General features: G+C 45.2%; 1 long non-coding RNA gene across 2 annotated transcripts; it reads left to right on the top strand.

Annotated features, from left to right (window-relative positions):
• Nucleotides 1-1,163: 1,163 nt before the first annotated feature.
• On the top strand, nt 1,164-9,828 carry LOC144316396 (uncharacterized). Of its 2 annotated transcripts, XR_013382324.1 has the most exons (3): nt 1,164-1,525; nt 3,030-3,094; nt 9,494-9,828. It is a non-coding gene; the product is annotated as an uncharacterized LOC144316396 (long non-coding RNA). The 2 variants fall into 2 exon arrangements; XR_013382323.1 differs by lacking the exon at nt 1,164-1,525 and having other exon boundaries at nt 2,977-3,094.
• Nucleotides 9,829-13,386: the final 3,558 nt, after the last annotated feature.

Genomic DNA, 13,386 nt, shown 5'->3' with positions numbered 1-13,386 from the left:
TCTCTGTAGTAGCTTAGGGAAGCCCATTTGGCCATGTGGCTGGGGGAGAAAAAAGAATCTAGCTTCTTTCCACCAAATAAAAAATAACTGACTTGGACTGTCAGTACTGATGACCTGCTAACAGTCCGTCCCTTCCCCTCATCAAACCCAGAGAACAAAAATGATCCACCAAGGTCTCAGGACTCAAAATTGGCAGAGCCAGGCTTAAAGAAAGGAGGAGAAAGAAGGGAAATATTATATGATTGATGGATGGATGGATGGATTTTTGTGGGCATCTCCTCCAATCAAGGCACTTTTATATATTATTTCCTATCAAATACTTATAACCCTGCAAAGTCAGTATCGCTATCACCATTTAACTAAGGAAGAAAGTGAGGCTCTGAACATCTAGATGATACGGTACAGGCCCAGGATTCAAGTCTCCACCTGTAGGGGCACCTCACTGGATCAGTCGGAGGAGCATGTGACTCTTGATCTCAGCCTGAGTTCGAGCCCCATGTTGGGTGTAGAGATTACTAAAAAAATAAACTTAAAAAAATGTCTTCTGCTGTATAAAGGCAAGTCCTTCAGAGCCATTAGATATTTCCTGAGGGCCTTTGACATGCTAGACACTGTGCTGCAGTAAACATGAGCTCTGTCTTCTGTTCTAGTGGAAAGAGACAGAAATAAAGAACTCAACAAGAAGAATATCAGAGCGGTAAGTGCTCTGCAGAGGATGGTGACAAGGTGACAGAAAGAGGCCATCGCAGGTCAAGCAGTCAGGGAGGGCTTCTCAGAGAAGGTGGCATTCAAGAAGGGCTCTGAGGGCCAGAAAGGGCAGCTCATGAAAAGGCATAGGAAAGTAGAATCAAAGAAGAAGCGGGGTCACTGCATGGGGCCCAAGACAAGAATGATCATGCTGGTTTGTGCCTGAGGGGCAGAAAGAAGGCCGGCGTGGGAGAGCGTGAAACCACAGGGTGAGCCCAGGGCTGCAGGCAAAGACCCGGGTAAGGAGTTTAGATTTAATTTCAAGTACAATGAGAAACCGTTGCAAGTTTTAAGTGGGAGACTGACATCATCGTTATAATTTAAAAAGAACCTTGGCCCCCTACAGCCTGGGTGGGAATAATGAGTTATAATTGTTTTCCTGGTTAAGAGTTTTCTCAAAAAGCCAAGCAGTCCGGTTCCTCTACAGTGTGATCTGCAGGGACAGCCCCTGCCTTGGTTTCTGGAATTCTTTCCAGCAAAGAATTATTTCCAGGCAAAGAAAATAACAAACCTCTTAACAACAAAAACATAAAGGGGTTGGAACCCGCTAACCATGGTGCATCACAGAACCATTGGACTGGATCAGTCATTCTCAGCTCACGAACCTGAGGCGACAAGACCCAGAGTGGTGGTGGCTGACAGTGGGAGGAGGAGTATGTGGAGAGGCCCAGATAACGCCTGGGCCAGGGGGGCCTCAAAATCCAATAGCCTGAACAGCCAGCCTGCCCAACTCCCATGAACCTCATGGAAGCGTGTCTGAAAACTCTCAGGAAGTTGAGTAAGTGACTCCTTATCTCTCCATACACACCAGCAGCTATAAAGTCAAATCTATAGCTCAGTCCCTGGACGGTGATGGAAGACAGGATTGGCCTTCCACCTCATGAGGCAGCCAGCCCTCTTTGTTGTGCCCAAGATTGTGAATCCGAGAAACCACCAAGGAGCCGACACCGATGCAAGCGCACGAGGGTTTATTAGCAAGCTCCAGCTTGGGTCCCAGTATACCCGACACAGTGAAGCAGGGACTTGGACCCCGAAGTGGGTTACAGCTGGGTTTTTCATAGGCTGGTCTAAGGGATTTTCAGAAGGGGTGGAAGAATTTCTCAAGTTCTGTTTACATTCTGATATGGGGCTTTCAAGGGCATTGAGCTCTGTTCTCATTCTAATATGGGACTTTCTACCACGGGCGTGGGCTCTGTTGTCTTTCTGATACGGGATTCCCTGCCAAGGACATTGAGGACATTCTGCAGTTTTTCCCATAAAGTTCAGCTCTTATTCACAGGGGCCTAAGATGGCTGTACTTGTGCTAATGCTAAACTTGAGGTGGGATGGCCTTAATTTTTCTCGGCCTCCACACTCTTCACCTCCTCATTGGGTTGTTCGGATATGATACGCAGGCCACCAGTCCACCCGCCCTAGAACAACAGGGAGCACCACTGACTCTCTGGCAGCACCAGGAAATGTGCATCTGTAAAGATGGCAGCATTCGGATGCTCACCCATGTGCGTGGGCTGCCCGGGGGCCAGCGGGTCGCTGTCTGGCAGCTAAAGGTGGAAGACCTCATGGATCTTGCTTCAGGATATTGCCCATGACGACGCCTGCTCCTACCAGCTCACACAGCTCTACCCTTTTCACAACAAGAATCATCTCATCTGTCCTCAAAAACCCTAGGAGAAGGCAGGGAGGAATAGAATCATTTACTTTTTTAGAGCTGAGGAAATAGAGTCAGAGGTTTAGTGACTCACCCAAGGTCATGAAGTGCGAAAGGAGGGGAGCTCGGACTTTAATCAGATTCTCTGAGCTCAAACTCTGTGTTGTTTCAAGTTCTAAAATGGGCTGTCCCAGAACTGAGTAGCAATGCCCCATCTTTGCCACACAGGGAGGAGGGGACAGAGACCCCAGAGGCAGAGTAGCTGTTTGGAAAGCAGAAGGAGAAACGCTATGCTCTGCAGGGAACTTAATTGATCTGATTTATCTCAACGCAGATAAGGAGCTACGAGGTCCTCTGAGTACAGGGAGTCCTGGTTTATTGTCCTCTCCCCGAGGCAGGTTTTAACAAGTTATAAAAGACTGGATTTTTATCTCTTGATGCCTACCTACCCCAGTAGATTAATCAGTTTGCTGATCCCACTGGCTCTCCCCTCCACCAGCACACAGAAGGGAGGGACTGAAGCTACATCTCGATATAGGGAGGACATGAGAGGGGAGAGGATGGGTATGGGGCGGGGGGTGGGGGGGGTGGATTTCTGTTTGTTCCTGAGCCAAGTATGCTTGTTTCACTCCAGGCCCCTCAGGGAGAGGAGTGGAGTTAGTTCTGAGGGGCTTAAAGAGAAGTCACATGGATTGATTGGTAAGTATGAAGCTTGTCCAAGTGGGAGTGAGTCATGGGGGTGGAAGCAGGAGGTGACAGAGGCTTTTTAACTCCTTCTGGGGGAAATGTGTCTGACCAGCCCAAGTCAAAGGTCTTCAAACCTTAAATTTAGATGAAATTCAAGGGGGATTTCATTGAAAATGCGTATTCCTAGGCCCATCTCCAAATATGATTCAGGAGGTCCTGGATGGGGCCAGGGCCTTTAAGGACTTCTAGATTATTCCAATAAGGTGGTCCACAAGGTCATACCTTGAGAAAAACTTGACTACATGGACCAGATCCAGGGCTAGAATTCCCACAGATTCTTTCTTTCTTTTTCTTTCTCTCTCTCTTTCTATCTTTCTTTAAAAAATATTTTTATCTATTTATTTGGGGGAGAGAGAGAGAGATGAGAGAGAGAGCCAGCATGAGCTGGTTGGGGAGGAGGAAAGAGCAGAGGGAGAGGGAAAAGCAGACTCCTCACAAAGACTCACCAATGAGTCAGTCCCAGGACCCTGGGATCATGATCCAAGCTGAAGGCAGATGCTTAACTGACTGAGCCACCCAGGTGCCCCCCCACAGATTCCTTTTCTAGTAACACTTCACCTGGACAGTCAGGTTGGAGCCTGACGATTCCCTTAACTCACTTCTCTATTCTCACATCACAACTGCTTCTCAGCAACATGATGAGAAAAAGGATACCTCTCAGGAAATCCTCTGACTTTCCTTTCCAGATTCTTTACTGCTCTGTGACACTATCCAGCCTCACTCTGCTGGTGCTCTTGTGAAATAGCTGCCCATTATCACTTCTCGGCCTTTTGACTAAGATCAAGTGAAATAGCTGTCCATGGATTCCATACTAGAGAGGAAGTGAAGTGGGGCCAGAAAGAGCAGTGGCCTAGATAGGTGGAGAAGTGCTCCACGAGGTTGATGATGAAGAGGGAGAAGGTAAAAGCCAAACAGCTCCTAGTGAGAGTAGGTTCCAAAGGGGCTGAGGTGAACTTGTGCGTGGAAAGCAGACTCTAAGGTTATGGAGTGGAACATATCACCATAGATGTTGAATTGCCCAGACAATGATAGGAAATGGCTTGTAGAGGAAGACGAGAAGCCAGATGCTGAAAACTTCGATCAAGAGGTGGCCGTGGCCACTCGGTCAGTAGATGACATCAACCAAGCTGTGGGTGCCAAAGGGGGAGGGGCTGGTGAAGGAACAAAGTTGAACAATAATGGTGGAAAGCAGGAGTAACTGCGTGGCGGATGTCAACCTAGTCTCTAGGCTGGAGCTGGAGGAGGCATAGTGGTAGTGATAGAAGGGAAATGAGCAGCTTCCAAAGAAAGAATTGCAAAGAAGGTGGTCCTATCAGAAGGAAGCCAAGTGTCAGCTTGTCACCTAACAGTATCATGTAAAGGTTGAGAAATCAGACAGCCCTGGGTGCTAGCCTGGCTCCGCCAATTTCTAGTCCTACAACTTGGGGCAAGTCACTCATTACCCTTGGTCACATTTTCCTTATCTGTGAAATGGAGATACAAGCAGTGCCTTCCTGTACGTTGCTTGTAAGGATTTCATAAATAATGTATGCTGGGCAATTAACACAGTCCCTGGCGTATACTAAGTGCTCAATAAATGTCAGCTATCCATATTGATCATCGTTTTTCTTTTTTTTTTTCTTCAAAGATTTGATTTATTTATTCATGAGAGACACAGAGACAGGCAGAGATGTAGGCAGAGAGAGAAGCAGGCTCCATGCGGGAGCCCATTGTGGGACTTGATCTCAAAACCCCGGGATCACATCCTGAGCTGAAGGCAGATGCTCAACCACTGAGCCACCCGCCCAAGCATCCCGATAATCATTTTTCAAATCAGTGCTTGGATTGAATAATCTGGAAAAAAATTGGAGGCGAGGAAAAACTGCTTGGTGATTTTGACAGAGACTGACCCGATGGTCATCCATCTCATGTCTCCTTCTTAGACACAGAAAGACTATCTTTCCCAGCCTCTTTTGCAGTTTGCTTGGATCTCATGTGAATTAAGACCTTTCTTAAAAGGATTTTCAAATGTTTTCTGAGGAATATATATCCAGGGTAAAAAAAACAATCAAAGAAAGTATAAGGACTGAACAAAGGCAAATAGAGGGTCCAGACTTGCCTCTGAATTGGTACTAAGCCTGCCTTCCCTCCTCAGTCCTTCCTTGGGCAAGGCTCCGTGTTCTCAGATCACTACACACTTCAGAGATAGGAATTCTTCAGCAGGTAGTGGAGAGTGGAGATGACCGGGGGCATCACTGGTAAGGGGTGATATGCCAACATACTTATGGCCTGAGATATCACCTTCATCAAAGATGCCTTTGCCCTTCCCAGCACATATTCTGAGTTGTTTTTTTGGACGATCATATTCTCACCAAGTTCCCGAATCACTAATAGGTCCCATTTTCACAAAGGCTGTTGAGTATGTTAAAAAGCATGGGCGGGGAACAGGGCAAAGCTGTGTCACTCTTCCAGGGAAACCAAACCCACAATCTTGACTTCATTAGTGCTATATTGTAATCAGCTGAACTCGTAATTTTGATGGATTGCATAAGTTCAGACTCTCCAGTAGTGAGAATCTAGTCACTTACTTAACCCATATCCATGGAGTACCTTCCAGTGCAAGCACCATGCTAGATGCTAATGGTTTGATAACAAACAATTCAGTCAAGGTCCCAATTTGCCTGCAAGAGGATTATTAAAGCAAGCTCTAGCAGTGAAATTCTAAGGATGTGAGGCTATTTTAGGATAGGACGTTAGTTCTAGGAAGGATATAATGGAAATCTAATCTCAGTACCCCTTTCATCAATGCCTTGTGGCTTAAATTGCCCTGGCAAGTCTTTTGTAGGTGTGCGTCTTAGTTTTGTCATCTACACAATGGAATATCACACCTCTCCCTTAAGAATCTATTAAGATAGTAGTATATTGTAGTATTTTGTAAGACGTGTATTCTTGCCCAAATGTGAGAAAGCATTACTGAGAGATTCCCAATCTTCCCTTTCAAAGGTCCCCATCTGGCAGGATGGTGAGAGAACTTCTTGATGGCTTTGAATTTTGCCAAAGTCAACAATGCTGAAGTCCATTTCTGGCTGAGCCCCAGACAGATAGGAATTGCTAATCAGAGACAGTTCTCTAAGGTTCCTCCTGTGTGCAGTCCTTTGGGATGCTCTCTGAACTCCTTGGTAGTCCCTGATTAACCTACTTTCCTGTTTTTTTTTGGGGGGGGAGGGGTTAACAAAGCAGTCTGCGATCTTCCCTCCTTTATGACTCAAAAGTACGGCCTGCATACCAGCAAAATTAGTAACCACTGGCTATTTGGTGAATGCAGAATCATGGGCCCTAAACTCTACCTCCTGAATCAGAACCTAAATTTTAGCACAATTCCCAGATGATTCAATGTGTGTTAAATTTGGGGGCATGCTGCCTTAGAGCCTAAGTTAATTTCTACCCGGCTGCATAATTCTTTCATTCTAAAGATAAGATCAATGCACCCACTACGTGCTGGCACTTACTAGGTGCTGGAATCACACTGTTGAACTCACACAAATGAATCCTCATTTTGGAATGAAGTAGGTTACAGGCTAATGAGAAGCAGCAGTGACTGACCCACAGGCAAGTCGGTGAGTAGAACTTGAGAACTGCCCTAATAGGGATGGCAGAGGGCTGTGGGAATATGGGAAGAGCTCAGTTGGCAAGGCCGGCTGAGGAAGACTCCACAAAGGAAGCGATACCTAGGCTTAATGCTGAAGGATGAGTAAGAGCTGGATGGGTGGAGTGGTAAGAGGATAAAATTCCCAGCCAAGGGACAGGGATGATGGACGTCAGGGCAAGAGGAGGCCTGTCCTGCTCTTGGCTGGAGGCCCGAGCTCCGCTGTCACCATGGGAAAGCTCTCCTGCACTTGATGCTCTGCCAACACTCACCGCAGGGCCTTGGGCAAACCACTGCTCCGATCTGGGCCCCACCTTCATCTAAAACTTGTGGGTTGGATTACAACTTTGCAATTTTCAAAATGTAAAGAGTTCCTTCAAGCTCTGGCCATGGCCAAAGGGAAAAGAAAAGGACCAGGAGGCTGGACTGGCCATTAGAACATCTGCCAAGCTTATTGGCTTTCCACAATGGGCTGCCACTTGGCTTTTACAAAGGAGGGCATTTAACAAGCATGAAAAACACCAAAGGGGTAACCTTTAAGGTCTTAAGCTACTGTTAACTGAATGCTTATCCAGTTCTTCAGCAACAGCTCTCCAACTGCCGGCCTGCAGCAGACTCTGAGGGTAAGCCCAGGATTTTCTGGCCATACAGTGACAGGCTCAGGAAGTAGATATGGACACAGATGCTCATTACCTTGGGCCCTTCCCTGATAATCCTACTTCTTCCACTCTCACCTAATAACTGTGGTTCTCCAAGAAAAAAGAAACTGAGCTAAGGGAAAAGACCAACTGCTGGGCTCCAGACCGAAGCTCAATAAAAGACAACAGGATGGTATAAGTTGGCTAAAAGAACACTTGGCCCGAACACCCATGACATTAGTCATATCTCGTAAAGAAGGTTCTTGATGATGAGGCGTTGGACCTGGGGTCTGATCACTACTACCGTGTGCCTTCGTGCAGGTGGTCTGGCCTCTCTGAGCCTCCATAATCTCATCTCTAAGTTCAGCTAATAGTCCTCACGCCCCAGGTCCATCAGGTAGGTGTGTGAAACACATCTAGAACTCCTCTAAAGAGACGCCCTAGAGAAATTCAAAGCAGAGAATCTTCTCTGCCTAAAAATGACTCCCAGAGCACCAAGGACAGTTATGTTAGAAAACCTACTGATGGATTAAAGTTTATGAACCTGAAAGCTAATGTACCTTCCTCTATAAAGAGCAAGGCACTGTTGGATTGGGGGATGTGTGGAAACGCAAACATCCATCTGAGCAGCCTATTAGTAAATAAGGCTTATCTTTTGCAATGCAGAAGCAGTTCTACTTCTAGACCAGCACTGTTCAAAATTCTTTTGTTCTGAAATTTTCAGATAGAGAGGCCTAATGTTTCACTGACCTCCTGTGGGCATAAGAAAGAAGTACATTCATTCTACAGATTCAGGACTCCTGGTGTGGGCTAAGGGAAGAAATATAATCTACCTCTCTGATGGAAAATTCATGTTCCAGCCCTTGGGATAAGCTTCCCCTGATACCAGGTACCTAAGTCCATCTTAGAGATTCATCCAATGATAGAGCAGGCAATGTACGACAGGCATCATCGAGGACTGATTGAACCGTAGATTCCTGAGCTCCACTCAGGTAGCGATTTTTCAGGACTGTGGTGGACCTAGGAATCTGCATTAGATGTCTAAGCCCTTGGGTGATGCCGACACAAATAGTTCTTTGGATCACACATTATAAAACACTGACATGGGGCGCCTGGGTGACTCAGGCCATTAAGTGTCCAACTCTTGATTTCAGCTCAGGTCATGATCTCAGGGTCCTGAGATGGAGCTCTGGGTTAGGTTCTAGGATAGGCGTGGAGCCTGCTTAAGATTCTCTCTCTCCCTCTCTCTCTCTCCCTCCTCCCCTGTGCACAGGGTGTCTCTCTTAAAAATAAAATTAGGGCAGCCCAGGTGGCTCAGCGCTTTAGCTCCATCTTCAGCCCAGGGCCTGATCCTGGAGACCCGGGATCGAGTCCCACGTTGGGGTCCCTGCATGGAGCCTGCTTCTCCTTCTGCCTGTGTCTCTGCACCCGTCCCCTCCCCCCGTGTGTGTGTGTGTCTTTCATGAATAAATAAATAAAAATCTTTTTTAAAAAATAAAAATAAATTAAAACTTAGAAACATCTTTTTTTTAAAAACACGGACTTGCCCAACCCCCCTCATTTTATAAATGAGGAAATGAAAGTACCAAGAAGTGAACCTTTTGTTCACATTCACAGTTAGAGGCAAATCTAGAACCTGACACCAGCTTCTAACTCAGTCTTACTCTGTCATTTGCAATCAACATAAAGTCACCATTATTCATTGGGCACTGTGCTAAATAAGTTGCCTTATATAATTATTCCATCAACTCTATGAAGATGATGAATCGTATCATTACCCCATTTTGTAGGTGAGAGACACTGAGGCTCAGAGCTGCCGCATGACACACAGCTAGTGGCAGTCAGAACAGGACTCAAACCTAGCCTGTGCGGCTTTAAACCTGAGCTCCTGACCACTGCCCCATTCTGCCTCAGAAGCACAGCCCAGACCTGAATCTCCCCTGGCCTCTTAAGGGCAGCCACTTCCCCTAAGTCTGAACTGAAGTGATGCCCCCATGTGGCACACATTTAACAAAGCTGCTTTCTCCTTCAAGAGAGGATTTTCAAGATGAGGCACTCTTATAAATCTTTTTTTTTTCACTCTTATAGATCTTAACTTAGAGGAGGAACCTCCCTCCCCACACCTCGAAGAAATCTGTGCCCAGAATCAGCCAGAGCTTTTTGACCTATTCGAAGATTCAAGCTGTGAATATAGTCAGAGCCCCTCTAACAAGCACCAGACCATTGAAACATGGGAATCGAGAGAGCCATTCAATGAAGGAATAGTTGGGACAAAAAAATAAAGACACTGCAAAGGGACGTGTCCAAGATCCAAGATTCCCTCAGAAGAAGCCACGAGGAGCATTGTTTAAATGGATCAAAAGAAGAAGCAGGATTATTCTAAGGCACCTGTTCCTCTCATTAAACCCTGTATTGGTTAGCTATTTCTGCATAACAAATTATCCCCCAAACGTAGCAGTTTAAAACCAACATTAATTATCTCACATTGTTTCTGAGATCAGGATTTCGGGAATAACTTAGTGGAGTGGTTCTAGCCCAGCATCTTTCATGAGGTTGCAATCAAGGTTAGGCCAAGGCTGGGATTTTCTTTTTACCTTTTTTTTTTAAAGATTTTTTTTATTTATTTATTTATTTATTTATTTATTTATTTATTTATTCATGAGAGACACACAAAGAGAGGCAGAGACACAGGCAGAGGGAGAAGCAGGCTCCATGCACAGAGCCCGACGTGGGACTCGATCCCGGGTCTCCAGGATCACACCATGGGCCAAAGGCAGACACTGAATCACTGAGCCGCTCAGGGGTCCCAAGGCTGGGATTTTCTTACGGCTGGAGCCTCTACTTCCAAGCTCAGTCATGTGATTGTTGGGAGGCCTCAGTCTCTCCCTGACTCTTGGCCAGAAACCTCAGTTCCTTGACACCTGGGCTTTTCCACGGGGCTACCCAGTGTCCTCAAGACACGGAGATGGTTTGCCCCAAGGCAAATAATAGAGGGGGAAAGAATCCATGGAGGAAGTTGTACTTTTTTATAACCCAATCTCAGAAGTGACATGCATATTCTGTTGGTCACACAGGACTTCCTAGTGCAATATGTTAGGGGACGAATCAAAGATGTGAATCCCAGAAGGTGGAGAGCAGTGAGAGGCTATACTGGAGGCTGGTACCTCAGACTCCTCCTAGCTCTGTCCACCCTTCCTTGTCCATACAACTCCTCCATGTGCCAGGCTTTGGGCTAAGCACCAGTGAGATAGCCATGAACACAATAGCTCGTTTCTTCTGCTTTGAATTTCATATTTAATGTAAAAAATAGATACTAGATAATGTAATCACACAAATAAAAGTACAATTAAAAATCTGTGGGGGCATTTGCTTCGATGTGGATGGAATTGGAGGGTAGTATGCTGAGTGAAATAAGTCAATCAGAGAAGGACAAATATTATGTGGTCTCATTCATTTGGGGCATATAAAAATTAGTGAAAGGCAATAAAAGGGAAAGGAGAGAAAATGAGTGAAAATATCAGTGAAGGTGACAAAAGATGAGAGACACCTAAATTTGGGAAACGAACAAAGGGTAATGGAAAGGGAGGTGGGTGGGGGGTTGGGGTGACCGGGTGATGGGCACTGAGCGGGGCACTTGGTGGGATGAGCACTGGGTATTATGCTGTATGTTGGCAAATTGACTCCAATAAATTAAAAAAAAAAATCTATGGGGAAACTGAGAAAGAAAAGTACAGCGCATGCCTAGAGAAGAACTCTGCAGACAAGGGTGGAAGGAGACATAGTGGTTTGGTTGAGGGAGTCAAGGAAAGCTTGCCTAAGGAAGCAGACTTTTCATTTAAGGATTTTTTTTTTTTAAGATTTTATTTATTTATTTATTTGAGACAGAGAGAGTGCACGCCTGAGTGGGGGAGGAGAGGGGAAGAAACAGACCGGCAGGCAGCTTGGTGCAGGGCTCCATCCCAGGACCCTGAGATCATGACCTGAGCCGAAGGCAGACCCTTACCGACTGAGCCACCCAGGTGCCCTTAAGTTTTGATGTGAGCTAAGGGAAGATTGGGAAAAAGAGTATTCCAGGTAGAAAGAGCCTAAGCCGGTCTCCTGAGGGAAGATGTTGGCATATCCAAGGATGTAGAATGCTAGCAGAGCTAGTGCTTAGTAGGCCAAAGAGAGGGTGTCCTGAGATCTGCCCTTCTAGAATAGCCTCCATTCCATTCTCTCCTCCAAAGTATGCCCTTAGGTCTCATGGAAGCTTTGCCTCCTCTCTCAGTTCTTACCCATCCCAACCCCAATCTCTCTCCCCAAGTTCAGTCCTACACCACCCAATCCCAATGCCTTGCAATTTCAAAGTGGTTATGTATCGCACGGAACCATTTCATGACTTTACTTTTTTTTTTTCTCTATCATATAAACTCTCTAAGAAAAGAAGCCATAACTAGCTATATCCTTATGTTTCTGTTATAATACATGACAGAAAGTAGCCACTCAGTATGGCTGAATAAGTCACCATGAAACCTATGGGGAAAAAAGGAGCACTGTAGATCCTTCTGCACACTTATACATTCACGATTGTGCTCTCTCTTCCACATGCACACATGCATGTATATATATATACCTATCTATAGAGTAGGCTCTGAAAATGAGGGCACCACTGAAACGTAAATTGGACCATCCCAGGTGATTTTAATCCATTTGAAGGGAGGAAGTAAAAACTCGTAAATAATGATGACAGACTTGGACACCTGGGTGGCCAAGTGGTTGCACGTCTGTTGTTGGCTCAGGTTGTGATCCTGAGATTCTGGGATTGAGTCCTTAATCAGGCTCCCCACACGGAGGGAGCTTTTCCCTCTGCCTGTGTCTCTGCCTCTCTCTCTCTCTGTCTCTCATGAATAAATAAATAAAGCCTTTTAAGAGAAAAATGATGATGACAGATTAAACACATGGTTACATTGGTTCCCTCTCCAAACCTCACTAATGTGACTGCAAAAAGCTTTGAAGTGTGAGCCTTGAAAAACAAAAAAAGACACAGGCAACATTTTAGAAGCTGGAAAACACCTAAAAATAGTAACTTGGTGATTTAGCAACCTTTGAAAAAGTTAAACCCTCAGCTAGTAGTAGAGAAATCCAACACGTGAGGCAATTTACACTGAGGAAACTCTGAAAGCTCAGGGATTGGCAGCACAAGGCAATTCTGCAAGTGGGAATGAAGTTGGAACTGCAAAGAGAAGGATTGACCTAACGTCTGCTTAGAAGCAGTTATTCTAAGAAACATATCTTGAGTGAAAAAAAAGCAAATTATAGAACAACATATAATATACTATCATTCTTATAAGGCTCAAAACAGACAAAACCAAAACCAACCTTGCTTATGGCTATATACATATATGGTATATACACTCAACTACTTTTTATTTTATTTTATTTTTGAAAAGATTTTATTTATTTATTTTGAGAGAGAGCACAAGCAGGAGGAGGGGAGCGAGAGACTTTCAAGCAGACTCCATGCTAAATGCAGAGCCCGACGACAGGCTTGATTCCACAACCATGAGATCAAGAGTTGGACACTTAACCAACTAAGCCACCCAGGCATCCATAAATTATTTTTTATTTTATTATTATTTTTTTATTGGAGTTCAATTTGCCAACATATAGCATATCATCCAGTGCTCATCTTGTCAAGTGCCCCCTCAGTGCCTGTCACCCAGTCACCCCAACCCCCTGCCCATCTGCCTTTCCACTGCCCCTTGTTCGTTTCCCAGATTTAGGTGTCTCTCATGTGCTGTCACCCTCACTGATATTTCCCATTCATTTTCACTCCTTTCCCCTTTATTCCCTTTCACTATTTTTTATATTCCCCAAATGAATGAGACCATATAATGTTTGTCCTTCTCCGATTGACTTACTTCTCTCAGCATAATCCCCTCCAGTTCTATCCACATTGAAGCAAATGGTGGGTATTTGTCGTTTCTAATGGCTGAGGAATA

The sequence above is a fragment of the Canis aureus genome, chromosome 6 (genome assembly GCF_053574225.1).
Source record: "Canis aureus isolate CA01 chromosome 6, VMU_Caureus_v.1.0, whole genome shotgun sequence".
Classification (NCBI taxonomy): domain Eukaryota; kingdom Metazoa; phylum Chordata; class Mammalia; order Carnivora; family Canidae; genus Canis; species Canis aureus.
The sequence above is the reverse complement of the archived record's forward strand: the minus strand, read 5'-3'. Positions and strand labels throughout refer to the sequence as shown.